This window comes from Anas platyrhynchos, chromosome 3 (genome assembly GCF_047663525.1).
Source record: "Anas platyrhynchos isolate ZD024472 breed Pekin duck chromosome 3, IASCAAS_PekinDuck_T2T, whole genome shotgun sequence".
Lineage (NCBI taxonomy): Eukaryota > Metazoa > Chordata > Aves > Anseriformes > Anatidae > Anas > Anas platyrhynchos.
In genome coordinates, this window is record NC_092589.1 from 31,490,599 (window position 1) to 31,518,148 (window position 27,550).

At 37.5% G+C, this 27,550-nt stretch overlaps 1 protein-coding gene across 5 annotated transcripts in view; it reads right to left on the bottom strand.

The window, feature by feature from the left end:
• SMYD3 (SET and MYND domain containing 3) overlaps positions 1-27,550 on the bottom strand; it is a 375,834-nt gene that overhangs the window by 267,181 nt on the left and 81,103 nt on the right. The window lies entirely within an intron of this gene.

A 27,550-nucleotide genomic window follows, 5' to 3' on the forward strand; every position in this document is an offset into this window, starting at 1 on the left:
TTGCCTTTCTCGATCCACGTGAAACTACTGGTGGCCCAGGTCTCTCTAACTGGCAGCACAACTAATCCACCCCATTTTGAATCATCTGCAATGTTGCTGAGGGTTGATTTATGCATCTTCACAAATACTAGCCATGATTTTAAAAGCAGACCACTTTCTTGTTTTTTCTTGTTTGTTTTGCTAGTGTAGTTACACTTGGCATTGATTTTGAACAGAACATGCTTCCCGCTGTTGTAGGTGTGACTGAATCTTCAGTTAACAATGACAGGGTAATATCCTTTATGATAAATTTGGAAGCATTCTAGTACTCAGTACTTAGTTCCTATAAATAAATCTGATTTTAAAAATTTCAGACTGCTTCAGGAAACAACCTCCTATTTCCATTTTACAAAAAAATGGGTAAGAAATCACTTCAATGAATCGTAAGACTTGTGGCTAGTATCAGAAATATGATACAAGCACAATATCAGTCATGGGCCTGATATCCCACACTCATTAAATACTTTTTAAAAATAATTAAAAGAAAATCAAAGGTTGAAAGCCCAAATCCCATTGATTTCCACATGAACAGGTTCCTCTATTGTGCTTCATCTAAATGAAATTTATTTTATGTGCCAATACACAAAACACTGATGTCCATGTTAATTTAAAAAAAAAAAAAAAAGGTTTTATTTGTGCTTATTACAGAAGCCATTCATACCTGGCAGTATCTCTTATTCTTTAGCAGCACTGAGCTTAATCTCATCCTCAAGAGAGTAGAACCATTGCACCCCGTAGCCCCAAGGACAGCAAAGGCTGCTCTCTCAACCTTTTTCTTCAATGGTGTGCAATAAACCAAGGAGTAGAGAGTTTTGCATCAGCTGTGCCCGCCTGGCTCTAGGACATGGATGAAGCATGGCCAGAGCAGAGCACGAAGTGACTGTCCCACTCCTGGGTCCTGTGCTAGCCCCCCTGCGGGAAACCGCACTGCCCACCTACCATGTCACTGGTCTGCACACAGCATCTTAACCTGCCGTGGGGAATACAAACTGCTGACATTTAATTAACATTTCACCTCACTGTTCATACACTCTCTAATCAGATGTACTCTAGGGTAAGTAGAGGAACTCTAGGGTAGGTAGAGGAACTGCATTTTTCAGATTGCTATTTTCAAGTTTTAACTTTGCTTCCAACACTGCCTCACTATTCGCCGCCTTCTGATGTTGCACCACCTTGTTCTCAGCACGGAGAGAGGCACTTGCCTCTCTTGCACCAGGTCTTTTGTTTTGACCATTTTGTTTGGTTGGGCTGGTTTTTAATAAAAGGAAGTAAAACCACACGATGTTTCTCCAGCAAAGCTTAAAGGGAAAGACTTGTCTTTAACCAGAAATGCTAATAACAGGAGACTCTAAAGTATGCAATTAGCAAGCATTAAAGCTTTTTTTCCCTAACAAATGATCTGATATTGTTCTCTTGGGGATTCTTTTTTTTTCCCCCAAACACAAACAGTAAGCTGCTTACAACTCATTAAAATATTTACTGAAGAAAAAGAAATACATCTCAACAAGTAAAAATGAGTTTTTAATGCTGTTTTCTGTTACAATGTATGTACATTTAAGTATCAAAACTTTGTCGAACTTTAGTAGCACTAAAGGGATCAGAAAAATGTGTATAACATGCTCACATGGGCTATTTTTGCAGGGATCACCCAAGTCACGCAACCCCACTGAGCAAGAGACAATCGGAGATGGACAAGGCAGGCAAGGGACACCAAGCAGTCTATCAGGTCTAGATCTGCCACGGTTTACTCCCATTTCAGAACAGCAAAGGACAAGACCAACAGTTAAACCACCACAGAAGAGCTCTGTGTCACGATGGAGACCCTTGTGAATGAAGTCACCACTCATACACTGCATGGCTTGGCTGAACAGGGAGGAGATAACCCATCCACAAGGTCTGTCCTCCCTCTGAGGACAGAAAGCCCAACGTACTCTCTGGCTTATAGACCATACAAAGCATGGTTTTGAGGGCCTCATTCACCTTGATTCACTGGCATCTCCAGTGCAACAGGCAGCTGGTGCCATGGCCTCTTCTCTGAGGGGCACTCCCCCACCAAGCTATCATAACTGAGGAAGCTCACGCAGGTACGTAACTGTTGGTGTTATTCAGAGCTCACCAGTAGTTTTAGAAGGTCACACAGAAGGGGGCAACAACACGGACAAATTACAAAGCTTTGTTTTCCTATTAAACCTGGCTAATATCAGGCAAACAGCTATGGCAAAGGAAGGACACAGGGTACCCATAGTTGGCATACCAATAACAACAGACTCTCCTTGCAATTACAGAAATCCAGCACATGAAAAAAGCATTCCACTGTATTTTACTTCAGTTTCTCTCCACAGCTCAGAGAAAAAAAGACCTCGAGGTACAACTCCGCATGGAAGTAAAGCAGTACATCCACCCTTCGTCACGACACCATTAAGCTCCAGCACACCAATGAGGATTACTTTTGCCTTGAAACACGCAATGATTGTATGTTTTAAACCACTATGTTTTAAATGCACATTAAAATATTCATAAAAGGATCTTTTTGTCTACCTGGGAGCAAGGCATGGCAGAAGGCAGAGCTGTGCTGAGTGTTTCAGGACAGGACGCTGAACATGAGACATCCCAACGCAGAACCAGAGCAGGGATATGTAAGGTACCAGTCATGCAGTACATCCCGAATGGCAACACTGCAGTGCCTCCTGACTCAAATGCAGCCCAGGGCATTATTGGTGACCACTAATAGTCAGGAGCCAGGACCTCAGTCTTTGTTGCACCTGAATACCTAGCCAGTTCACCACTTTTAAATCAAATCTGAGTCCAGTCTTAAGTACCAAAACACCTAGGGACTGACTTTTACTCATGTTACCATTGCCAGTTACAGGAAACAATAATAAGCAATAGATTAATGTGCTGCATTTAGTGAACCATTCAAAAGGGTTGGTTCTGTCAATTACAAAAGCTGCAAAACTCATTAACCACATAGAAAACTTCTAATTTCCAATAAAAAAAAATGTTGTCTAGGATTTCATAAGCTTTTCAACAAACGTTAGGAATAAAAAAGTGCATATTAAGGTAATCTGTTAAGAGTGCTTATTCTGTTTTTCCAGGTGTTTACTGTGATTGGAGTACTACACATTTGCATAACTTTTGGATTTTCTAGACATTAAGAGAGAAGCAACTATAAAGAGAAGCCTGTGATTTATCAAGTGGTTTTTCAGGAAGGAAGAGTAATTTTCCATTACAAGACATCTGTACAGTTCACCATATAAATAGTTCTCTGTTCAAGACAACAGAATCATATTTTACTTGTGGGTTTAGCATATACAGCTCATTCCCACCCCAATTCTCCTCCACCATCCCATTAAGAACTATCACTGAACACAACAGCTACGCTAGCAGGCAGAGAAATGACAGGGCATTTAAACCTAAAAAAGTTTTTTCTTTCCTTTAATTTTTATTTAATTTCAGGGTGGAGGGGACAACATATTAGTATAGAGTTTATGAATGTTGCTTCCAGAAGGCTTCTAGTCAAGACAAATTGTGATCGCCTTCCTCTGGCACCTTACTAAATCTCCTGAGTCTTTATTTATTTATACAGAATCCATCACTGCAAAGTCTGAGAGCACAAACATATTAAATACACTCCCCAAATGCATCCAGGCTGCTGTCATTGACACTGCCCAGGAAAGTAACCATGGAGTCTATTTTCCCATTCATCCCTTCAAGCCTGAGTACAGCTGAAAACAGCAAACTGAGTGTTTCTTCCTGAGACTAAACTGCGCTATGTGTCGATCATAGGCCAAATGACAGATGTTTGAGCTGTGCAGAACATAACTAACCTTCAAATATACTAAATATATTTGATAAATATATATATTGATAAAACAGTGGCATCATGGAGTGGAGACTCCACTCCATCATGTTTTTCCGTTACAGGGAGTTTCAGTGATCCTTCCACGTATGATAAATTGTCTTCTACCACCATTTATTTTTCACTGATAAACACTCAAAATCCCAGTCCTTTCAATAACCAGACAAGAAATTGCCTAATAATTAGGTATTGCAATTTATGGTTTAATAGCCTATGGGATTTAGGGCTGCTGCCTTCTCTGAGACTATGTCACACCTGTGCCCTTTTAGTATTACATAGCAGCTTAGCGTCCTCATTAGAGTCCAGAGATTAATATTAATGAGACAGATTCTCACTCGAGGCACGCTAACTTACATGACTTTAATTTCAATTTTTGAGTGAAACTTAGAATAAGAAATTACCTTTTCCTTATTACTTTTATTTTTAAGAGCTTCCAGTTTCTTTTGCATATCAAATGATATCACGAATAATGCAACCTTGATTAAAGCCAGAAAAATAGTAATCGTCTCCATACAACAGCAGAATCGATATGAGAAGGAGATTACAGAGTCTGTAATCCTTTTCTCTACGAGGAGCGATGAGTTCTTGTTTTTGATTCAGGTAGGCAAGCCTTGAATAAGTAAATCATTTGTAAATACAGTGGTTGAGGAAGCACGCTACTTAGGATTATCAGAATTGCTAATTCTGGCAGCCTTGTAAAAGGATTGTGATTACACAGTAAAGAGTATTTTTCCTGTTATCTGTGGAAAGGAGATAGAATCTACCTCTGCAGCATGGCTTTGCTGGCTGTCTCACAAGGAGGAAATTATGATGCAATGCAAGATTTAAAATTTTAGTCACCTTTCTGGGATTCTCCAGGAACTCAATATAATACAGCAAAATTTGCTCTGCTGGGAAGAAAAATCCAGTGCAGAATACCAGTAGTTTAATGATACAGATGCTGCTACATGCATTAATACTTTAATTGCTGAATCCAAATGCACAGATCAGACACACAGGGACATCTGAAAACCACCTTTGTGGTAAATTAAGGCTTTTTCCCCCCCTTGTTGTTTGAGGGTTGGAAGTTTTTGCAGCCAGGATACGAGAAAGCATACTTATACAATCACATAGCCTATCAGATTTCCCCCAAGTAACTCCTGAATTTTCAGGCCAATTTCAGCTCAGTTTGACAACAGAACAGGAGTACATTTTAGCAAGTTCCATGAAAATTACAGGCTGGGTAAGACAAGAGAAACACAAGAAATTGTCCTTCAGATGGAAGGTCAGCAGAACGACCACACCAGCTCTCTGGACACAGGGCATGCTGCCTCTCACCTTTGCATTTAGGTGACCTGGGAGAGACCTAAAATGCAACAGAGGAAACTGTGGAGTTCAGGGTGTAATCTATCATATTTTGGAAGAAAAAAAAAAAAAAAAAAAAAAAACTTTTAAGCTGAAAGCTGAGCTTCCAGACAAGAGAAGAAAATTCACGGAGAAGTTTAATTCAGGAGCTGTGTTTTAATGCTTCCAAACTACAGAAGCTCGCCATCCCGTTCAGAGCTGTTCCAAGCTGGATTCTTCTCAAAGCCAACACAGCACTTGGCACTGACAGCCTAAAAGAGCTGGGGTTTCTCATCTCCTTTGCACACACTACAATTTGTTATGCGAATGGCAGAAAAAAAAAAAATCTAAGAAAGTTGTCTAAGTTGGCTCTGAAAACATTTCTCTTCCTATCTTGGCCACAGAATTGGCTCCTCAACATAATTAAGGAACTACCTGGTCTGGTGGGAGGTGGGATGGAAACAGATAATCTTTAAGGTCCCTTGGAACCCAAACCATTCTGTGGTCCTATGTTTCTTTTAGATCTGGAGAAGACGGATGTCAGCTAACTACAATTTCCATTTTGTATTTATTTTTTGTAATCACCCAACCTCCATTTTTTTTCTGATTATGCTTGCATACTATGTGAAAAGCAGAATATATCAAATATATTTAAAAGCCTAACAGTAATTTTGCAAATAGCCTCATTATTGGCCAAAGGTGAGAGGAGACAGCAACTGACATAGTGCCGCCTGCTCTGAATTCAGGTTACTGCTCTACCACTGTAGCTATACCAGATTGTTTTGCACTATGCCCCAGTGGAACCACAATGAAAAATTAGCTGTACCACATTACAAATTACGTTGTTCTCAGCTCGAGCAGGTAATGGCATTTCAAGGTGCACTCACAGCATAGGAGGGGAGAAAAAAAAAAGGCGCTTAGCCTGTAAGCCTCACAAGATTGCTCTCTATATATTCTGTGCTGGTATTTGTAAGCAATTCAAATTTGCTTCCTTATTTTACAAAATAACAAGGACACATAAGACCTAGCAAGCAGTTTGATTTCAAAATTCTGTTTCCTACATGTTTCAATGCACTTATCAAGGAGGCTCCCACAAAGCGTGCCAGCTACTGCATCTCTCCCTGGGGGCTGCAGTGGGGAGTTACAGGGGACTACAGACCATGCTGACTGCACTAATGGGTTGTCAAAACCCTTTGCTCTTCAAATGCTTCCCATACCTGCACAGGAACCTGCATCTTCCCCAGACAGCTCTGGGCTGGAGGACACATGCACAGTGCCAGGAGCCCAGCGCTTCCTTTTGCCATCTGCCTCAGTACGATGTAGAAGCATCCTAATGGCAACCTGGAGCTGCCACTAAAGGCTAAGTAAGTTTAACTCCTTTAACTCCTCCTTTGTAACCAACTGCTGCTGTAGATCACCTTTATTATGACTGCTCCTAACAGCATTCTTCTGTCTGCTTCGCTTCAGACCATTCGAGGCTGAAATCCCCTTCAAGAGAAGCCGCCAAATGAACTCATGTGCTTTTATCCCCCTTCCATTGTGCTGAACATTCACATTCCAGTCAGACTCCTCTGTTACCTCAAGCCCTTTTTCCTTTTCCATAAAAAAGATTCATACCTATGCTAGTAAGTACTTATCCCTGGCTATGTAGAGATGTGCAAAATTAACATTAATTGCTCATAGCACTGTCTATGCTTTTGTTTATTAAAACGACTGCAGGCAGTTTAACTTCAGCCCTTACCTATCTCACAACACACAGAAGTATGGAGGTATTTTGCATCTGAGATGTTATGAACTCTAAAGTATATTTTTTCTTCCAGCCATTTCTATTTCATTTTTATTCTGTTACAGAAAAAAAAAGCATTTGGCCATTGGAATATATCACAGGTACTTAATCCTCACTCTGATTTAAACTTTGATTGTGAAGACTTCCAGACAAACTGGAGAGATGAAATAAAAAACAAAGAAGCTTGTACCCAAGCATAAATTAAGGGTTTATTCTTCCCATTATCAGCAGATAAGGTGACCTTGATACTCCAGTAAGAAAAAATAAGAAGTGCCTCCTCCTCTCATGGTTGTTACACCCGAACTCTTGTTAAATCTCATTAAAAATAAGAGATACATGCACACTGGCCTCATACCATGAGGTGTGGTTGCTAAACTTGTCCAAACGCAGTGGAGCCAGCTTCTGCTGAGGACTTTGCTGAAGGCACCCAGCACCAACACAGGTCAATACCACGGTGTGCAGGAGAACACAGCTGGGAAAGCAGGGTGCAGTGGAGGGCTGTGGGAGCAGGGAGAAGGGTAAGGAACAGCCAAGACAACAAGGACAATCAGCATTAAAGAGCAAGCTTTGAGAAGACACAAATTATACAAAATTGGAGAGAAACAGAAGTGCATAAAGCAGAAATAAATAAAAACCTGAAGACAGAATTAGGGGGTAGCAGAAGCCTGAAAACAGAGAATGCAAAGGGAAAGACTGTGTGGCCTTCTGCATTTTAATGTTATATTTACACATGAAAAGCAAGATGGGGGAGCATGAAGTATAAGTGACACTAAGATACAGAAAAAAAAGAACAACCATAAAGAAGGAAAAACACTGCAGCAGGGAGAAAAATGCATGTTCAAATGATCACAGGTGGTCAGGTTTACAAAATTTCCACATTAAACAGAAAATGGCCAAACATTAAAACCTCCTTGCACTGTATATTGGCATGGGTTTGGCATTAACATGGTTTAAAACTGCTGACTCGCAAAATCTGCTGCAGCATCACGCAGAAAGCTTTGTGCACTCGAGCTTGACTCTCCAAGATGCACATGAAACAGAAACAGGCTTGGGTGAGTCTCACAAGCTGTACAAGACTGCTATGAGCAGAAAGTCATCACTACTATATAATAAGAAAATAATATATCTCACCCTAACACCTTCATACAGGGGCAAGAGGTTAGAAATGCACTATAGTAGTGCAGCTCTGTGAATGATTTCTGCTTGAGACAAATACATTTAGAGTATCTTCCAGTCATTAACTAGACCACATAGAAGCATGTTTTAAAGTATCTGGCTTGCTGTTACCATGTGCATTTCAGTAATAAACTATGCTACATGTAAAAGAAAAATTAATAAATCAAATCTTGCCAGTAATAACAAATATAAGGAGTTGCAATTACCTGGCCTTTTAATAGTTCTAACTACTGGAAACTCAGACTTGCATTTATATTTAAAAATATGCATGCTATTTTAGATACACAATGTCTGGAAGTGAGGCTATAAGGAGAAACACAGTGTAAAAAATCTATAGCCTCATTAAAAAAAAAATAAAATCATTGTAATGTAACCTACATTCAATAAACACTAAAACTGACTTTAAAACAGGTTTTTTTTTAATTGAATAAAATCACCGGAAATCCAGCTGATGGTATTCAGAGGCTCTGTATCTACCCAGTTTTTCTAGAGTTGGAACTAAATTTCTGTTAGTGACTCCAAAGTTCTTAATTTCATAATTTCCAATTATAATACACACTTACAGAACTGCTCTAGTACCACCATTTTTTTGTGCTTTATGTATTAGTATTTGCTCTCAGCTTCAGATACATTTTAAAGTAATTTTTCTGTGGGACTTGAGCAATCCACAGAAATAAGACATCATTCATTTAAATTTATGAATGAAAAAATGCTGGGAACTTCTTACAGGGAAGAAAGAATTCAGGTTCCTTTTTTCCATCTGTCCATATCTGTAAGCCTAAGTCATACTAAAAATTAAATGTATGTATATTATTTATCACTGACGCTTATCTGAAAACATCAATTAACATTAATCTTGCTCAGCTGCTCTGCAGGGGATCAATCCTAAAACTTCATTTCAATTTAACTGCAGCAGAGTAGCATTCAGGCACACAACAGAAGTAAACAAGATAGCATCTCTTTGCCATAAGTATAGTAAGGGCTAGACATACAACTCACAAAGGGTGATAAACGTCTTTTGGCATCACTGAAAACGTTAAGCTTTCTTCACTTTTGACTTGTATTGCCTACACATAATTAAGAATGATGTTAATAGAGCTTTATTAAAACGTATAGGAACTCACAAAGGCACAGCAGCTGGTGTAGCATTACACTAACTAAATTTAGACAGCAGTCCTGAAATAAAATAGAAAATAAAAGACTTGCATCAAAACTTGCAATGGCAGCCTCACTTAGGATTATGGATTAGAGAGGAAGGTTTCAAGGCCTGACTGAGTAAAACCCTGAGCACTGCAGTCTGACCTCAAGGAGAAGCCAGCCGGGAGCTGGACATAAGTTATCCTATGATGCTCTTTTATCTTTTCTAGTTTACCTATAATATGATGTCTGTGTTCCTCTGATGACAGTCTCAAAAAAAAAAAAAAAAAAAAAGACCACAAACCACCACCAAAGCAAAAAACAAAACCAAACTAACAAACAGAAGGAAAAAGAAAAGAAAAATTCCTGCCAAAAAAACAGCACCACAAAAACCTTCAAAGCTTTAGAAGACTTCAGGTTTTCAGTATGCCATCATTAGCTGTCAATGAATAAATGAGATTTTCTATTTTACAAACAGAATTTTTCTTTGAGCCAACTCCTCAACTACAAAGCCAAAAGACTTCTATATAGAAATTTCTATTTGTTTCTGAACAATTTCTATTTGTTTCCGAACCTGAGTAATTGCATAGCAACTCAAATATATATACATACATATATATATATAATGTATATATATCATATATATATCAATAGAAGTTAATCATGTACACAAAAGGGTGGGAGTGTATGGGTGTAGATGCATTTTCATCTCCTTTCCAGCTAAGAGGATCTTCATCAACTAACCTAAGAAGACACTCATCTATCATGGTGCTCATATCTATTTCACTACACAGTGAAAGACAGAGCTTTTCAGATGTTATAACATTGTGCTCAGACTTTGCCATTTTTAGTAGGATCCATAGCATATTGAGGCAGAAATCAAATCTCAGTAATCAGAAAGGAATCAAGTAGGAGTAGATGACAAAAACCCAAAACCCTAAGGGTCATCCAGACATTTTAGCATCATCACTGTGCTTTGAAAAAACGGTCAGTGATGGAGATATTATTACAACACAAGACTAAAAACACATCAGCACAAGGGATTAGTGAGTATACTCTGCCAGAAGGCATGAAAAGCCCTTTTGATTATGCCCCTCTCACTGTTGTGGTGTTATGTGGGACCTTGACACTGTTCTACAAGTACATGCAAAACCAGGCATTGAAGGGTGAGAAAAACGAAATACTGTTTCAAATGTAGCTGCTTATGTTCTATGCAGTGACATGATACCACCTATCAGCTGATCCACAGATTTTTGCTTTCATTGAAAGAGGGAACCCCCACATAGCTGGGATGCTGTGAGGCAGAAGCTTCCGATTCTCAATAAGCAAAAGCCCTAATGAAGTTTAATACAGCTGCCCCCATCTCTCTAGCACCTTCTATAGCTAAACACAAACCTTATGTCTCCTCCACCTATTTTCTACTCTGAATATGCACTCAAAAACACAGGAATTAGCATGCACAAGCAGAATTGTGAATACACTGAGCATAGCAAACCAGCAGGCAGCTTACTACCAGAGCAAGCAGCTGTATTCAAAACTTGGGGGAAGCCTTTGCTTTTCTCTAAAGCACACCTCCGACCTCCTGACAGCAGCAGCCACCTCAGAAGTGGTGGAGTGCCCATCCACAGCTGTCCAGGTGAGACCGCCCCACAGCAGCACTGTAGCAGCAAGGGTTCCCATAGCCATTCTCGGGGAGACCTCCTTCCCCCACAAGCCACAGAGTTCAGTGACATTAAAAACAAATAAATGACTTGAGAGGGCAAGATGGCATATCACACCTCACTCCAAGTGCTCCTCTCACAAGAAAATCCTTCCCCTCGTTTCAAAGAGAAATCATAACCTGACCTGAAGCTAAACCCTAAACCCACATCCCTTCAACTCATTTTCTGTTCCATATAAGCAGTGGAAACCAGAAAGAATACCACACACAAGACAACAAGCATTATTTGAAACCCAATGTACTCTTTGAAACCATTTAATGGAGATTTATTAAGAAGCACTACAGCCATGGCAGACATACAAAAGAAACACTCACTCCTGTGGTCAGAACAAACCGTGTCATTTCTGGAAGCCTCTTGCTCAACAACAACTTGTGGATTTTTTTAGCCACTTAATGCAGTCCTTTGTTTATAATGTTCTCTTAGAAGTCCAATCGATTACCACCATAAGGAGGAACAATGCATCCAAGGAATTTTTACCTTCTAGTTGTCATTCAAAGCTGGTACATCCCATTAAACCTGCTTGCATTTTATAGCAGGCTGCATGTCGCGCAGCTGACTGGCATGCAGTCTGAAGTTCAGGCCCCGTGCAGTACAAGAAGTACCTTCACAGCATCTGGCTTTGCACAAATACACTGCAGCTATGGGAAATCTATCACCACCCGGGGAATCTAAGAGTAAGGAATATTGATTCTTAACCAACGCAGTGGTCAACTCCTGAATGAGCAACATCAGTCAGGAAGGTTTTATTGACGTTGAGGCAGTAACCACACTCAGAACCACCTCAGGATTTGACCTAGGGATCTTATAGCAGCATGATATTCTGTCATTTGCCAGATGCTAGAGCTCAGCAGAATATTTTACAGCAGTCTTAGAGACTCATAACTTTTTATAACCCTGACACTGAATATTCAGGCTAGTGTTAAAAAGAACTTGGTAATAAGTGATAAACTGTATTATTTATTAGTAACTATCATTTATTAGTCACTGTAGCTTTTCATAGTATACCGTGGCTAGGTGTAAAATGTACTGTTTATCACTATGCTCCACCATAAACTAATTCCTTTCCAACTAAGCACTCCTTCTGATTGCAGCCCATATACGCTCTCACTTGACAATATGGGGATTTGGATGGCAATAGCATTTTATGAACTCTTTTCCCTCCTCTCCTGTTCCCAGTCATAATCTTCAGTCATACAGCACAGATGTTAACCATTATGAACCAGAAAAGAGAAAGATTCAGGTGAAAAAAAAATAGGAGGGGAGGAATTTTGAACTGGAACATATCTTTGAATATATTTTAACACAGTTGTTATAAGCATTGCAAGCCCAATACAGCAGGTACAGACAGACAGGGGCAAAGGAGCAGAAAGCTTCATGCCCGCAAAGCCCTCATACCACAGTGGTGAAAATGCCACATTAAATCTTAAGTGTTACTGGGAGTGGAACAGAATAAAACAGAAAAAGGTCAATACAAAAAGCACATGCGGCTGTGGTCACCCCAATTCAAAGGCACTGTAACAGAATTGGAAATGTCATAGAGAAGAGCAATGCCAGAAGTGGAAGATATGGAGTGACTTCTATATGGAGAGAAGATCAACAGGTTCACCTCAGAAAAAGACAGCTTGGTGTGACATGATGCAAAATGACTCATGGGGTGGGGATGATGAACAAGGAACAAGTACTTATTTTTTCACATCAAAGAATTATTAGGCAGAATAGAATATCATGCAGAATGCTCACACCAAATTAAACTTCACATAAAGTATAATTAAATTGCATCCTGCTTTGCTGTAGGATGTTGTACAAAAGAAGGATAAAAACAAAATGAAAAAGGCAATTAAGTGAAAAAAAAGTCATTTGAGGCCAATTAAACAAAACAATCCAGATTCAACACTGCTTGGAAAGACCCAAACTACAACATATTGTATCCTGGAAAGGTACACTGAAGGGAAGATGATTTTGTATTTGTCTTGAAGTATCTTGCAGTTTGACTTCCAGTCAAACACTATCAGACTAAAGAGTGGTCAAGGTAGATTTTGGCTTGCCCAAGTTGAGCCATTCTTACATTCTGATTGCCACATCCTCACCATAGCAAACACCACCCTGCTGACACTCTTCATCAGGGCATGGAAAGAGAAAGGTCATCAGCTTTTTTGTCCTAACCTCTACCACCTCACTTTGCCAGCAGTTCCCAAAGAGGCACAGGGAAATCCTTGTGTAAATCACATAGGCAAACCCTATGGAAGAAGAGTAATTTCCAGCACTGTCCTCTTAGATGCTTTATACATTGGTAAGCTACTGCTCTCAATTTGCTTTGCAGTATACTTCCTATCACTCCTAGCTTTAACTACTGCTTTCATTGATGCTTGTAGACAGGCCCAGCAATTCATGAAAACAAACAGTAACCTCCTTCATGAACAAGTTCAGAAAATTGTGCTTATCTCTCTCTGTACATGTCAGCAGACATGCATGTAAGCAACTTGAGATGTCAGAGGACTGATTCTTCCCATGAAAGCAGCACTCCAGTGTGGTCATCAGTGTGGTATCAATAATTTCAAACAGTCAAATAACTGGATACCAACTCCTCTTTGACAAAAGGTAAACAGCCTTAAAATGATAGGATAGTTGAGAATTATACACACCCTACTGTTATCAGTGACATACATAGACTGCATTCCCATTGCAAAACTGGTACTCAATCATGAACTTAAAAAAAAAAAAAAAAAAACAGAAAAGAAAGGCTACAAAATACAAACAAGGAGAAACTCTGCTTACCGTTGCCTGTACTACCTAGACCTCATTACAATGGATAAGGAAAACAAGTACTTCAGAAAACCTCTTCATTGATATTTTATGGTATAGTCTGTCTAGCATGTCTGACCAAACCCTTTTCCTTTTAACAAGGTTTCCCTCTAGTGCTGCTCTGGACAATGCTGTCATTCTCCTGATCATTCATATCTGCTATCCAGGCATGACCTCCTGTTAGACATATTACATACCCAAATAATTACCTAAATCTTTCCCTACTGCCCTAAGAAAAATTAAGCCTCATAAAAAGAACACAAATAAAAAAAAAGTCATATTGTAGTTTCATTGTATCCATGCAAATTTTTACATGATAATTGATATAAAAAAAGGTGTGGTGGCATCAATGGAATCCATGCATTTGAATCCTCTTCCAGAAGAGGACTGTCATTCCACACCACAGTGTGATTCTGTAATTATTAGGATGGCAGAGAAAATACATGGCTATCAAAAGAGCATCATGGAAAGCAGTAGGATAAATACAAAAGAACAGCAAGTTTCCTTAACACCGTCAGTAGAAACTCCAGAAGAAACCGTATCTGTGATTACAATTGGAGTTTGAGAATTTCTATCCTTGAAGATTGTTAGTAAAAAAGAGTCTTAAGTGATTTACCAATGAAGCTTAAATCAGCTATAAGAAGAAATGACTGTTTGTTAACTATCTTGAAATAGCCAACATACAGTCAACAATATCACACTAAAAAATAAGGGAAGATCATATGCAATATAATTTCAAAATGCAAGATTGATTTTAGAGAGGTAGTATTAAATCAATTTTTAATACTGAATATTGTTGCAGTCTTTGGAGCAAATCAATAATGTTTTCATCTGTGTATCATCGTATTAACAACTTAATTTATAACTGATTCTAAAATGCATGGACTAAAGAGGTAGCTCTAATATAATAGAACTTTTTATATGATATTCTGCCACTGATTACTGGCAATTGATCTTGAGATAGCTAACAAAATTACTTACAGAAATAGAGTTTCTATTTTCTCCCATCAAAGCTACATGATCTTCAAAGAAAAGCATTTCACAGAATCACAGAATCAGAGATTTTCTAGGTTGGAAGAGACCTCAAGATCATCGAGTCCAACCTCTGACCTAACGCTAACAGTCCCCACTAAACCATATCCCTAAGCTCTACATCTAAACGTCTTTTATTTACTAAAGTTTATCAATCTGAAGGTTTTAACAAATGTTTATCAAATGATCTAGAAAGTGATGAAAATTAGAAAAATAGGAAGTATGAATATATGAATACTGCTAATGAGAAAAGATAGTAAAAATATAAAATAAAGTGTGTTATCAAGGTATGAGTTGACTTTAGGAAACATAAGTTAGTGATTCCTTTTCCTCCTCACAGTTTGCATACCAGTTTTCTTCTCTGCAAACTGTAGCAGAGATTAATTCTATAAAATAATCTAATTAATGATATAAGCAGCAGCAATCTTCTCCACAACTGTAACTTGAAAGGAAACTTACTTGATGTGGATACCTGTCTCCAATCTAGACAGTTAATGGAGCAATGCACATGTACTGAACAGAGTCGTGCTTTGAATCACAGAGAAAACACCTGTGCATTTGTGCTTATCTGGCTTTGTCCTTGGCTGCAGACCAATCTATGGACTGTAAACAATATTTTCTGGGTGCAGCAAATACTAGAATAAGGAGGTGAAACGTAAATAGAGACATGAACTGCCTACTGATGACACCAAGAAAAGTATCACACTTTCAGACAGTCAGAGATCCTGGTTTGGTCATGTCTTCCCCCCATCCCCATCAACAACCAGAAATATCAACAGAAAGCAGGATCTTAATTGTTGTTTCATATATCTTCTGTCCCAGCAGTTTATTCTTCATCTAAATTCACAAATGTAATTTGGGATATCACCATTAATTGCTTCAGAGACTGTGATATGTCAAAAAGTAGGTGGTTTTGAATTGATGCATGAAATTAAGCATGGTAAACAGAGCAATTCCTCAAGTCCAAATTCATTAACTGACATTGTTTAAAACAATTCTCTCTCTCCCATTTTCTTTCTTTAACTGAGCTTTAAAAATTATTCTGTAATACAGTAATTACTTATTGGGAATTGTAATCTTTAGGCAAAAGTTTTTAATTTTAGTTACCTACTTTGCATTTTGAAAATAGAAAGGAGAAAGATGGTAGCATTATTCTCTTTCACATTTTTAGCCCTCACACACATTTCACCATTTAAACAAGACAATAAATTTGGTGCACAATGAATTCTGTCAGTCTTTAAGTTTTGTCTTTGACACAAGTAATGCTAAACCTACACTAGATAACACTGCCTGTAGAAAAAGGCATTGGTGGTACCTTTTCAGGTCAGATGATAGACAGACTTTAGCTCTCCATCGTCAGCATACTTAACAATGATCTTGAACAGCAAAGAAAGAAAGAAGGGGGAAACAGATAAAGTAAAAATGGCAGTAATAGTTGGAGAAAGGTAAGTTATTGCAGTGTACCAGACGATACAGTGAGGCACTTCAGAGCACAGCAAATGAACTGGCAAAGCAATAGCAAAACACAGTCAATGTTGATGAACACAAGATAAGGGAGAAAAATGACCATCTGAACTTTCAATTCAAGAAAGTTGCACCACAGACAGCAATGGCAGAGAAAAAACTCTGTTCAGCAGCAGCTGTGGTTAAAAAACAACAGTAATGTATAAAGAATACTATGGCAAAACACACAGAAAAAATTTTGAAGGATATTACTGAATTATTGGAAGAAAGAAAAGAAAAGAATACCACTTTAAGCCATATGAATAAAAAAAAATAGATTGTTACCTTCAGAGAGAAAAACCTAAAAGCACATAATGCTCTGAATAGTCTAGAAAATCAGTCATCAACTTCTCCCATTGAAACAAAGGAATTCTCAATTTCAGAGAACACACAAAACAGGGAAATTCAAAACGGATAAAACAAATAGTTTCCCTAAATTATATGATTTAAACACACTTCCACCAACATCTAAGTGACAAGAAGAACTCACCATTTCAAAGCAGGAACAGATACCCACGCATTTGCCAAAGATACCCATATGATTTCAAGTTAATTCATAGGAGAGATATTAATCCCCCTTAAATCAAATGCTTGTGAAAATAAGTCCAAATATCTATTAAAACCTCATGCATTCCTCTAGCAGTGCAGAAAGATTTGATTACTCTTGGAATTTGGTGACTGCTGTAGATGGCCACCAAATTTAAATTAATTGGCTCTTGCTTTCAAACAGATATCCATCCTCATACTCATTGCAAGATCTCCAGAAGTAGAAAGGAAAGGAAAAGATGCCATGAAGCCAACTTCTTACCTTCAACAGAAGTAACAGGAAGTGTTTCTTTAAACTGCTTTTGTAACTTTCAGAACAGTTAAGTATTTTAATCTGCTTCATGCTTTTAAAGTACAATATTATTATTTTTTAAGTTTCTTAGAGATGGCATTACAAAAATAAGCTCTTGTAAATAAAGCTGAAAGAGCATCAGCCAGTTCAGTCTCAACACCCTCACTATTTTGGCAGTATAGGAGCAGGAGCTCACTACTTTACTCTCTTGCAATTTGGGGTTAGAGTGTTTATGGACAGCTACTGTGAAGCAGTCAACAGCATGCACATTCTTCTTGTGTCTAAATCCTTATGCTTTTGCAGTTTGGACTGGTTCAATGAGATTTGTTGTTGGATACTTTTCTATTCCTTCCCTTGTTTATTTATTCGTTTTTAAATTAACTTGATCATTCAACTTCAAGAACTTTATTAGAAAATGAAGATATTTGCATTACTTGACATACCTCTCCACTGAATTCAACTGCAATAAAAAGTTAAATCTGGGATACTGTAAATCATCAGCATCCAAATGCACCAGCCTGACTGAAATTAGTTTTAAAATGATTTGTTAAGCTGAAGTAAAACAATTTGGTCTGAATTACAGTAGTATAACGTAGTTCATATTGATTTAGCTAATGGCACCTGTAAACAAATCTAAATGTGTTTCAGTAAGACTTTTCACTAGTTTAACTAAACCAATTTTTAACTAAGTTGAACAATTCATGTGCTGCTCCTTTTCTTCCAAAATGACCAGATAGGCAGAAGGTAGGACTTTCAGATTTTACAGTGGCAGAATCACAATGACTATCTTAATGTAATATTTTTTTCTTGCTCTGAAAGAATTCAAAAAGTAAAAACAAATCAAATGTTTACACTTAGAAAAGTGTATGCCGTGAGAATAGGCATCATGCAGAAAGGGATAAGAATGAACTAAAAAGACTTCAGTTTACTGGATTAACAACGCTTTAGTGTGTTTTCTTATTAACCAGCATACAGATCATTCTTTCCAGCAACCCCTTTGATTTATCTCTGGTCTGCATAGGCTGATGCACAGAGAATGCACAGAGAATATTTATACTCATTATTACTGTTTTTTTGCTTTTTTGTTTTTAATATATAGTTGGGTAAATTATTAAGTTATACAATCAATGCAATGAAGCTCCCTTAAGACAGATTTGACTTTGCTTTGTTTAGTTTGATACGAAATATGGAAAAAGTTTCAACAAAACAAGGTCATTCAAATTACTACCAGTAATAAGGTGGAGTCCCATTGATTTTCTTCTGAAGACCTCCTCTAATGCAATTTAGATTACTCTTCCATCACAAAGAAATTTCATCTTTTTCCACACAGCCTGTAGCTTGCTCACCATCACACAGCACATCTTTTATATATGCAAGAAAACTGAGAACACTTTCTTCTTGCCTTAGAAATAAAACCATTACAAAACTAATTGTTTAATAACATTAAGGGCAAAATGAGAAATTAGAAACAAGCAGAACACATCACATGCACAGCTTCATATTATGAAATCTTTCTTCTTACCAAAAAAAAATTCTAACCTTCAGAGGGCAAAAAGCAATTCAAAGCGCAGATTACTATAAAGTGTTTTTCTTTTAATAAGGAATTGACTCCAAAGGTTGTAGAGTCAGTCAACATCTCTTTTGTAACTGCTGCACAAAGTAGTTTTAGATTCTATCACTCCTGCATCATTTAAAGCTACACTTCTGAAGCATGTGGGCTGGCACATAGGATATCTGAGTGGTAACTTCTTCATTAAATCAAAAAAAGCTTAATTCAAAATCAATGGTTTAGCCATCTTCTTAGTGCAGAGATGAAACAAGTCTAACTAATAGCTGTTCATACATTTAACTAATATTGCTTAAAGAGCATCAGAAGTAATAACAAATAACCATCTTGTACTACAGATGATACAGATAGTTGCGATTCTCACTGAACAGCAAAACATGACTTTGGCAGGACATTATACCTTGTTCTGAAGGCAGTGAGAGTTCTTAACATCATCGTTCCCCTCAAAAGAAAAAAAAAAAAAGCCACAGCAACATTTGGAAGATTTTCTAATGCATCACTCATACAAATTTCCAATAAGCTGCCTTACCTTTAATGGATTTTCAGAATAAATTAGTAGCATTCTAGAAAAGACTGAAAACACACCTTTCTAAAACACTTTCTTGGTCCACAGTTTCATAAACTCATACGGAATTCTTACAGGAAGAAACATGTATTTCTCAGAAGAATTTATTTCTCATAAAGAAATAAATTTCATAAGGAATTCTTACCAGAAGAAGCAATCCCATCACATGCCTTTGGCCATTCTTCCTTTACCCTGCCATAAGCACTTGCACATATGTGGAGTGAACTGGATTAAAGAACTGCATATTGCATTAAGTTAAAGCTAACCTGGCAAAAGAAAGTTTTTAACATGTTTAGCATGAATCAGAGAACCAGCTTTCAATGGTATAAATGTTTGCTCTGACCTAATGGGCTGGAAACAGGAAGAGAAAACATTTCTTTTATGCTATAGAAAGTGTTCAAACAACTATGGTCCGAAAGAAGAGAGAGGTCTCACTCTCAAAAGTGTTGTTCAACAACATTCCTACTCCCTATTTATTCCTATTTCTCTCATCTTTCACTCTCATCTTTCTCCTGGCACTTCAAAAAGTTCAGCATCCTTTCCTCAATTCATTTCTTATGCCATCAATTTTATTATATTTTTTGTCTCCTTTTGGATAAGCACTATCCTGAATTTTGTTGATATTCCCTACTCTGAAATCAACTGCAAAATTCTGTTAATTAGTTTAGTTACCTTTTCCTCTATGCAGCCTCCAAATAAATGCATCTGGTTAGATTACCCTTTACTTGTATGAAATTTGAAACTGAATTGAAGTGGCAAGATTTGTACGGAGAAATAACATCTCATTAGATTGACAAGGAACAATTATCAGAAGACTGAGAAATTGGTCAATTAAAATGAGCCATCTTTCAGTTGGCTCATTGGTCTAAGGGAGTGTAGGTGTTGCTAGGGACAGGGTTTTGATGTGCTAAGTATTATCTTCTGTTTTCTAGTGCAGCAGTTCATTCACCTATCAGTATATATTTTGGAACACCACCGTTATCCTAAAGGCTCTTTCATATAGAAATTCTTCCTTTTCAAGGTTTGCAATGAAACACCAAACTCCTGAGAAACTTTTGACCTTCAGAGTCCTTTGCAAATTGTTTCTCAGACCACCTACCTTATTAGCGCTGATTTCAAAACAAACAGAACAAGAAGTTCCCACATACCACCTCCCATCCTGTGGGGCACTTTATGCACTGGGGGCTTATATACATTTTAAAGAAACATTTCCGCTTACAAACGTAGTGGTTTCCTGCTCTTTGTTACTACAAGTTATTAGTCTCAAAGTATGCAATTATCAAGTGATTGCTACAGAAAACCTGCTGATTATAGTAAATTACTTCCATATCATTGAGAGTTTTGCCAATTTTGCAATATATTTTCCTCTAGAACCATTTCCTGCATCTTGAAGGCACCACGCTGCACATCCGACACATCCTACAAAGCAAAAACCTCTGCAACAGAGCACCAACTGGGACACCCTGGATTTCTACTTCTTGGGTGAGATACTAAAGGTAACTGCAGGGTTTGGAAAGGAAATTGAGCATCTTAGCAGTTTTGATGCTCCAGGATATTCCTTACACTTCCTCCACTGACACCCTAACACCAAATGCTGGGAGACCCTGGCCAGTTTGGGGTCTATGAGCAGAAGAACAGGAGACAATGTCCAGAAGTCTTGGTGCTAAAATTACTTAAATCAAAGCCATGATTGTTCAAGACACTTGCAATACTCTCTGCTAAGTCTGGAAATGGCAAGAAAATAATCCTTACAGTATAAATCTTGCTCATTCAAAAGGAGACCAGTAATCAAGTAAAGAAAGGTTTTGTCCTTCACAGGAGATAAAGTGTTGAGCCACAAATGTTTGAGAACAAATAACCCCATTGCTTAGACTTAAGCAATGATGAAGACTCAGCATGTAAAGGCAGGTCCAAAAAAGCTCTTAATGATCTTAATTCAGTGCAAGTGCATAATGGAAGTAGTGGCTCAACCCACAAGTTTTACCTTTTTTCCACTTCTCTTCCCCATCTCACTGTAGGGGAGTGAGCAAAGGACTAAACCACAGCACTCCTTTGGGCACCCAATGTGGAGCATGAAGGGTTGAGACCAGAGCATGTTAAAACAGATTTGTCATAAGCATTTTTTTTAGTTTAATAGTTGCTGGTAATAATGTTGATTTTTTTTTTTTCTGTCAGTTGTTTTACTTGTTTTCAGAGTCATGCTGTGTAACACCTTACTTGCTGCATGTGCTCCCTGTTGTGCCGTTGACCATCTCTGGGAGCTGATTTAAGATTATCATTTTGCTGCACTGTCTGTCGCAGGGGTCACACCCAAGGCAGGAATAACCCAGACTGTCTTTCCCAGCTTCATTCTTTTACATGCACTACAGGGACTTTATCCCCTTCTACAGTATGTAAGAGTTTTTATTGGGCAGAATCAGCCCAATAAAAGAACCCGTAGTGCTGGCTTTTGCTAAATGTGTATCCCAGTACTTAAATATGTCAGCACCTGTTGCTCTGTGAAGTCTTTAACAGACCATTGTATCAACTGATTTTCTGTGAGGTAGAACAGGAAAATGAAGGGAAAATAAAAAATAGTAATAGAATATACAAAACAAGTGACACACAATATGATTGCTCACCACCTGCTGATTGATGCCCAGCTGGCCCCCGAGGAGCAGCAGCCTGACTCCCTGGCCAGCTCCCCCATATTAATTGTTCCACATGATGCCACATGGTGTGGGACATCCCTTTGGCCAGTTGGGATCAACTGTCCTGGTTCTGTCCCCTCCCGGCTTCGTGTACACCCACAGCCTCTTGCTGGCAGGGCAGCACAAGAAGCTGAAAAGCCTTGTGAGCACTGCTCAGTAACAACTATTCCATGGATGTTATCAATAGAATAAATCCAAAACACAGCACCATACTAGCTACTAGGAAGAAAATTAACACTATCCCAGAAAAAACTAGGACATCTTGAAAGATAAAGACGAGACAACAAGTCTGAATCCAAAATTATTTTTGAACATTGTCAATATTGTATTTCCCACATTCATTTTTTTCTGATTAGGTCTCCTACACCTTAATTAAAACAGTCTATTGTAATTCTGGCTTAAATTACGTTATTACATTGCACCAATTATGTTACTAAAATGAATAGTGGACCTAGTCTGATTACAGCAACTAGGAACCAGAACAGAATGCAAAAGCAGAGAAAATAAATAAATACCGCCATAAATATAATCATTTTAAAGTAGTTTAGTAACTCTACTGACCTTAGATGACATGATTCTTAATATCCACTCAAAATTTTTAAAATTCATGGAAGAGCTGTCTACGTATTCATTAAAGAGCAATCAAATGCTAGCCAAGAATTTCTGTAGATGTCACTGCTAAACTAACAAGAAAGTTAAAACATTCTAAAAGATAAGTGCTACAATTTACTTTTCAGTGGAAAAATAACGTAAAAATGGATGGGATGCATTTATGTAGTTATTCCACAAATTAAGCATGCATCAAAGAGACAACAAAAACAAACATGGAAAGCTAGATACCTACTGAAAAAGAAACAGCATGTAAAACAAAGCTAATAGGGAATATCTTCATATTATGACAGATTTATTGTTTTTCCTATTTCATCCTTCTCCTGACTTCTGGTTTTGATTGTTAGGCACATTCATCTATGTGAATGGCTAGTCACTCATGATCACAGGAAAAATGGCAGAAATTCAAAAGCTCACCGGTAGCCCTAAAAAAGTCAGTGCAGATTTCTTTATGCAAATTTCTTTACATGATGAACGAAGGTGGGAGGGAAATGAAACTTCAGTTGCTGGGTAGCCACTACGCACATACCAGTACTTCTGCCTTTGGAGAACTTGACCTAAAAATTTTCACATAACTTGCATCAGACTTTATTTCTTTCAGTTTAAATGCAGCCATCATAGAAGTCAGTCTTTTCCCTACCTATTGTTCCTATCCTTTTTGTAATGAATATGGATTCTATTTGTAAAGCATCATATACCCCATTCACATAATCTGACAACAAAATACTGAAAATACTGTGGGAAATACAATGAAACTCCAGAAAAGCTTATTTGTTCATATATGTTTAAGAAATGGACTCCAAATCTAGTAGGAATACCAGAGATGGTTTTAGCGGCTACCAAGTTTATTTGTAGTCTGATCATATAAACTTCTCGTTTGTTCTAACTCCTCAAGTGTATGGAATCTGGCAGTTTCAGCTTCCATTGGTACTAAACTGACCCCTGCTGGCATGACTTGTAGTTGTTGAAAACATCTGGATTTCTTCAAAGGTTTATAAGGATGGAAACAATTTTTTTAATAGCACCCAAAAGCATGCTAATACACCTCCTAGTACAAATCTTTGCAATCCAGGGAACTCACAAAATTAGTTTCTGACATGACCCAGAACGGAGCAATCAGAGAATAGGGAGGAAAAATGAAGGCAGACACCTAAGATTACGTGGCTATGCAGCTTGTCCCTGCATAAGAGTTAACACTTTCTCCTCAATCTTAAAAAGGGATAATTTCTTCATACCAGTGTCATATAAACAAATATGAATTAAAAAATATTAACAGATACAATTCCACATTTCTGAAGTCACAGTATTTAAGGGTTAAGATACTTGACTTTTTTGGTTTTACCATAACGTTAACAACAAGTGTTAAAACTGACAGGTTTTCCTGGAGATTTTTTCCTCTGTTAAATTAGATTTTTCCATAGAATGCCCACATAAGGATGTTGTAGAGTAATAAAATTCCCCCACGCGGATCCTATCACAAATTTTATCAGAAATATGTACTTGAAGGGAAAGCTGATTTTGTGGGCCTGGCCCAGACTTCAATGTCTCATGCAAATAAAATGACTCATCATGAGAAAAGTCATGCAAAAGTTGAGAAAGTGCTGATGTGTTTTCCTACAGGTCTTGAAAGTGCTTCTTGAGATAGGTTTGATTGCACTTCTCCCCCACTTATTCTCTGTTGACATTCCTTTATCACTATTCCTCGTACCTTAAATGACAGTCGGGGGGAAGCACAGAAGGGAGAATTCAAGCTATCACAAGGTCTTCTTGTGCACACATGTAAGTATGTATAGACAGACCTGTGCAGCTTTTGCTTGTGCATCTTTTAAAAAAATCAAAATAAATGTCACCTAATAATATCCTAATAAAAGGCCACCTTTCCATAATGAGTATGGTTTCCACAGTGAAAAAACATCCTTACATATTTTGACACCAAAAACTGTGTATTAGACAAAACAACTGAATCCACAAACAGCAGAACTCCTAAGTGAATGCCAAGGAGCCTAGGTGTCATAACATCTCTCTCTACTTGAATTGTCTTACATCTAATACTATATTGTGATGACTGTTTCCTTAACAAAAACACTAAGGGGTCTCTTTCCTACTCTCTTATAGATGTATTCTCATAAAACTTGCAGGAATGGCTTTGAAAACTGTCCCTCTAACAGACGTGGTGTTCCTTAGCAGTTCAAAAAATTGCTGGGGAAAGTAGAAAGATCATCTGACAGACAATGTAGAGTACAACTAAGTCACATATTTCTTTAGGAAACCCAGCCAAAGAAAAATGGATGTGAATTGAAAACAGAAACAGAAAGAAGGAAAATGGAAGTAATTACACAAGAGAAGAGCTAGAAGGTAATGTTGCTTCTTAGGACAAAATAATTAATGGGTGGCATAATGGCATGAAGCAATTGTGTGTGAAATACAACAGTGAAGTAACAGTGTCAGGAAAATAGGGGCAAAAAGCACCCCCATTTTCAGAGTATGTTTCTTCTGTATATTGACTGTCCAGAAATTCATTTACCCTTTTTACTCATACCATATTTTTAGTCCTTTCTAACAATCGCAGTTGTAACATACAAAGCTATATAAGCGTGGAAAGAAAATACTGAGAATACCAAGATGGAGGGTGAAGTTTAATTTAACAGGCAAAACAAACTAACACTCTCCAACGACACTTTTGGGAAAACTAGAAAGAGCAACTGTGTTGTGAAAGAAGCCTTTTATTCTGTTCTCATTTATCCCACCAGGCTAAGGGCAGATTATCATAGACATATGTGCACACATCTCCCCAGTAACCTATAACCAAGCTATTGCATATGCGATCAAGTGTCACGTGCATGTGTGTGAAGTATAATTATAAAAAGCTTTGAGAATATATCTGAAACATTTGGATAGCTGGGATTGATGAAGTGTCACTTGTGGATATGTGCCTGTTTTAGATAATGCAAAACAGGAACATTGTCCTGATAACTAACAATTGCTCAGGAATTTATATCACTCACAGATTCAGGCTACAAAACATGACCACAACCCTATAAATGAGTCTTTAAAAAATTCTTTAGCCAGGCCTTGTATTTGTTATCTCCTGATTATTGCATGTGTCTTTGGACATTCTGAAACATCACCTGCTTTTATTTGCTATTTAAGATCGTTAATATGCGCACACACTCAGGGAGATGTTACAAAATTATTAGAATTACTTCAAGAGAAATCTTACCTTAAATGAGGATTTTTTCAAGATACTTCATTTGTATTTGTAATTTTATACCACAAAGTTTTGAAATGCTTTATTTTATTAAAAGCAAATGTAGTCTTCACAACAAACTATTCTTTTTTGCCAAAAAAATATTAGGATGATGAACACAGAACCAACCATGTGAAATTCAGTGGCTTACATCATTCAAATAAGCAGAACAGATAAATAACAGCCACTTTGGGCATTAAAAGTCTGCAAATTTTGAACTTAAAATACAGTTTTGCTATGCAAGACAAATGTTTTAGCAGACAGAAATAGAAGAGTGAAGGCCTTTGGTAGCTAACAACTTCACTTCTGCTAACTACTTCTGATGCTCTTTTTCCTGGGGATATTGACAAGAGGCTGATGGAATTAACTGAATTTTAGTTGATGGCTGGTAAACCAGCTTCAGTTAACCATATCAATTCTACATAACACACCCTAGTTTATCTCAGTGTTAGACATCTTAGTGACATCTCTAAATAAAACTTAGCTGTAGAAAGCCAGGCATATCTTCCACCTCCATTCAAGTGTATTTATATTTATTCTCTTTGAGAGATACAATTCACATCAAGGCTTAGTGTAGGTGTATATGCGGGGGGGGGGGGGGGGGGGGGAGGAATTATATATATATATACATATATATATATATATATATTCTTTTTAGAGAAGAAACATCCTAAGCACTGAGAAAAATGTTACTTCAGACATGGAATTGTGGTACTCCCTGTGCCCATGAGACACAACCGACACCAGTTACGTACATTAATTCCCTCCCTTCTTACATGTACACAACTGGAATTAAAAGAAACCTTCAAAAATAACTTCAATTAGTTTACAGAACATTTACAGAAAAAAATGTTTTCTGACTAAACTATACCCATCCACCATTTCTGCATGCTACCCAGTACACACATTTAAACAGGTACTTAATTATTTCTTGGTATCTTCAATTGATAACACATTTTTGCTGGTTCTTCAAGACTGGAAGTCACTCCTGTACATCAAAAATGCTTCAATATAAAACAGTTTATTAAATTGTCTTATCATATTTCTTTGGGAAAGGATGATCTCAAGCAATCATTTATTTTAAAGTGGTAGTATTCAGAATTACAACCACAGTTCAATAATTAACAGATAACCCTGGTGAATAAAACTGAGTTAATCAGCTAGCAAGTGACAAATTATACATGCTTCTTCATTCAAGAGACATTTTCTACTCCCCACTTTAGAATTAGTATGACACTCCAATACATATGTATATTCAGTACAACATGCAATGTAGTGTGTTTATTCAGCTCATACTACTACAGGACAATATAGTGTTAATGGACATATTAACATATGGACATATATATGGATACTGGACATATCCAGCATCATATACAATTAGCACTACCATATACTATTGTACAACTACAGCAAATCAAAGCATCCTGCAGGATCCCGGTTTTCCTTAGAAAATGCTGAAGTAATTCAGCAAACAAAGTTTTACATTTGTTTTCAAAGTGTGCAGAACTACTAAAAAGATCAGAGAGGTTCAGACTGATGTTCTGCTTTGATGAAGTGGCACAACCTGACCCCTTTAGAAGACTGGACTGTCTAAAGAAATTCTTCCATAGATTGTACAAAGAAGCAATTGCCTTTTGTGCATATATACTCTGG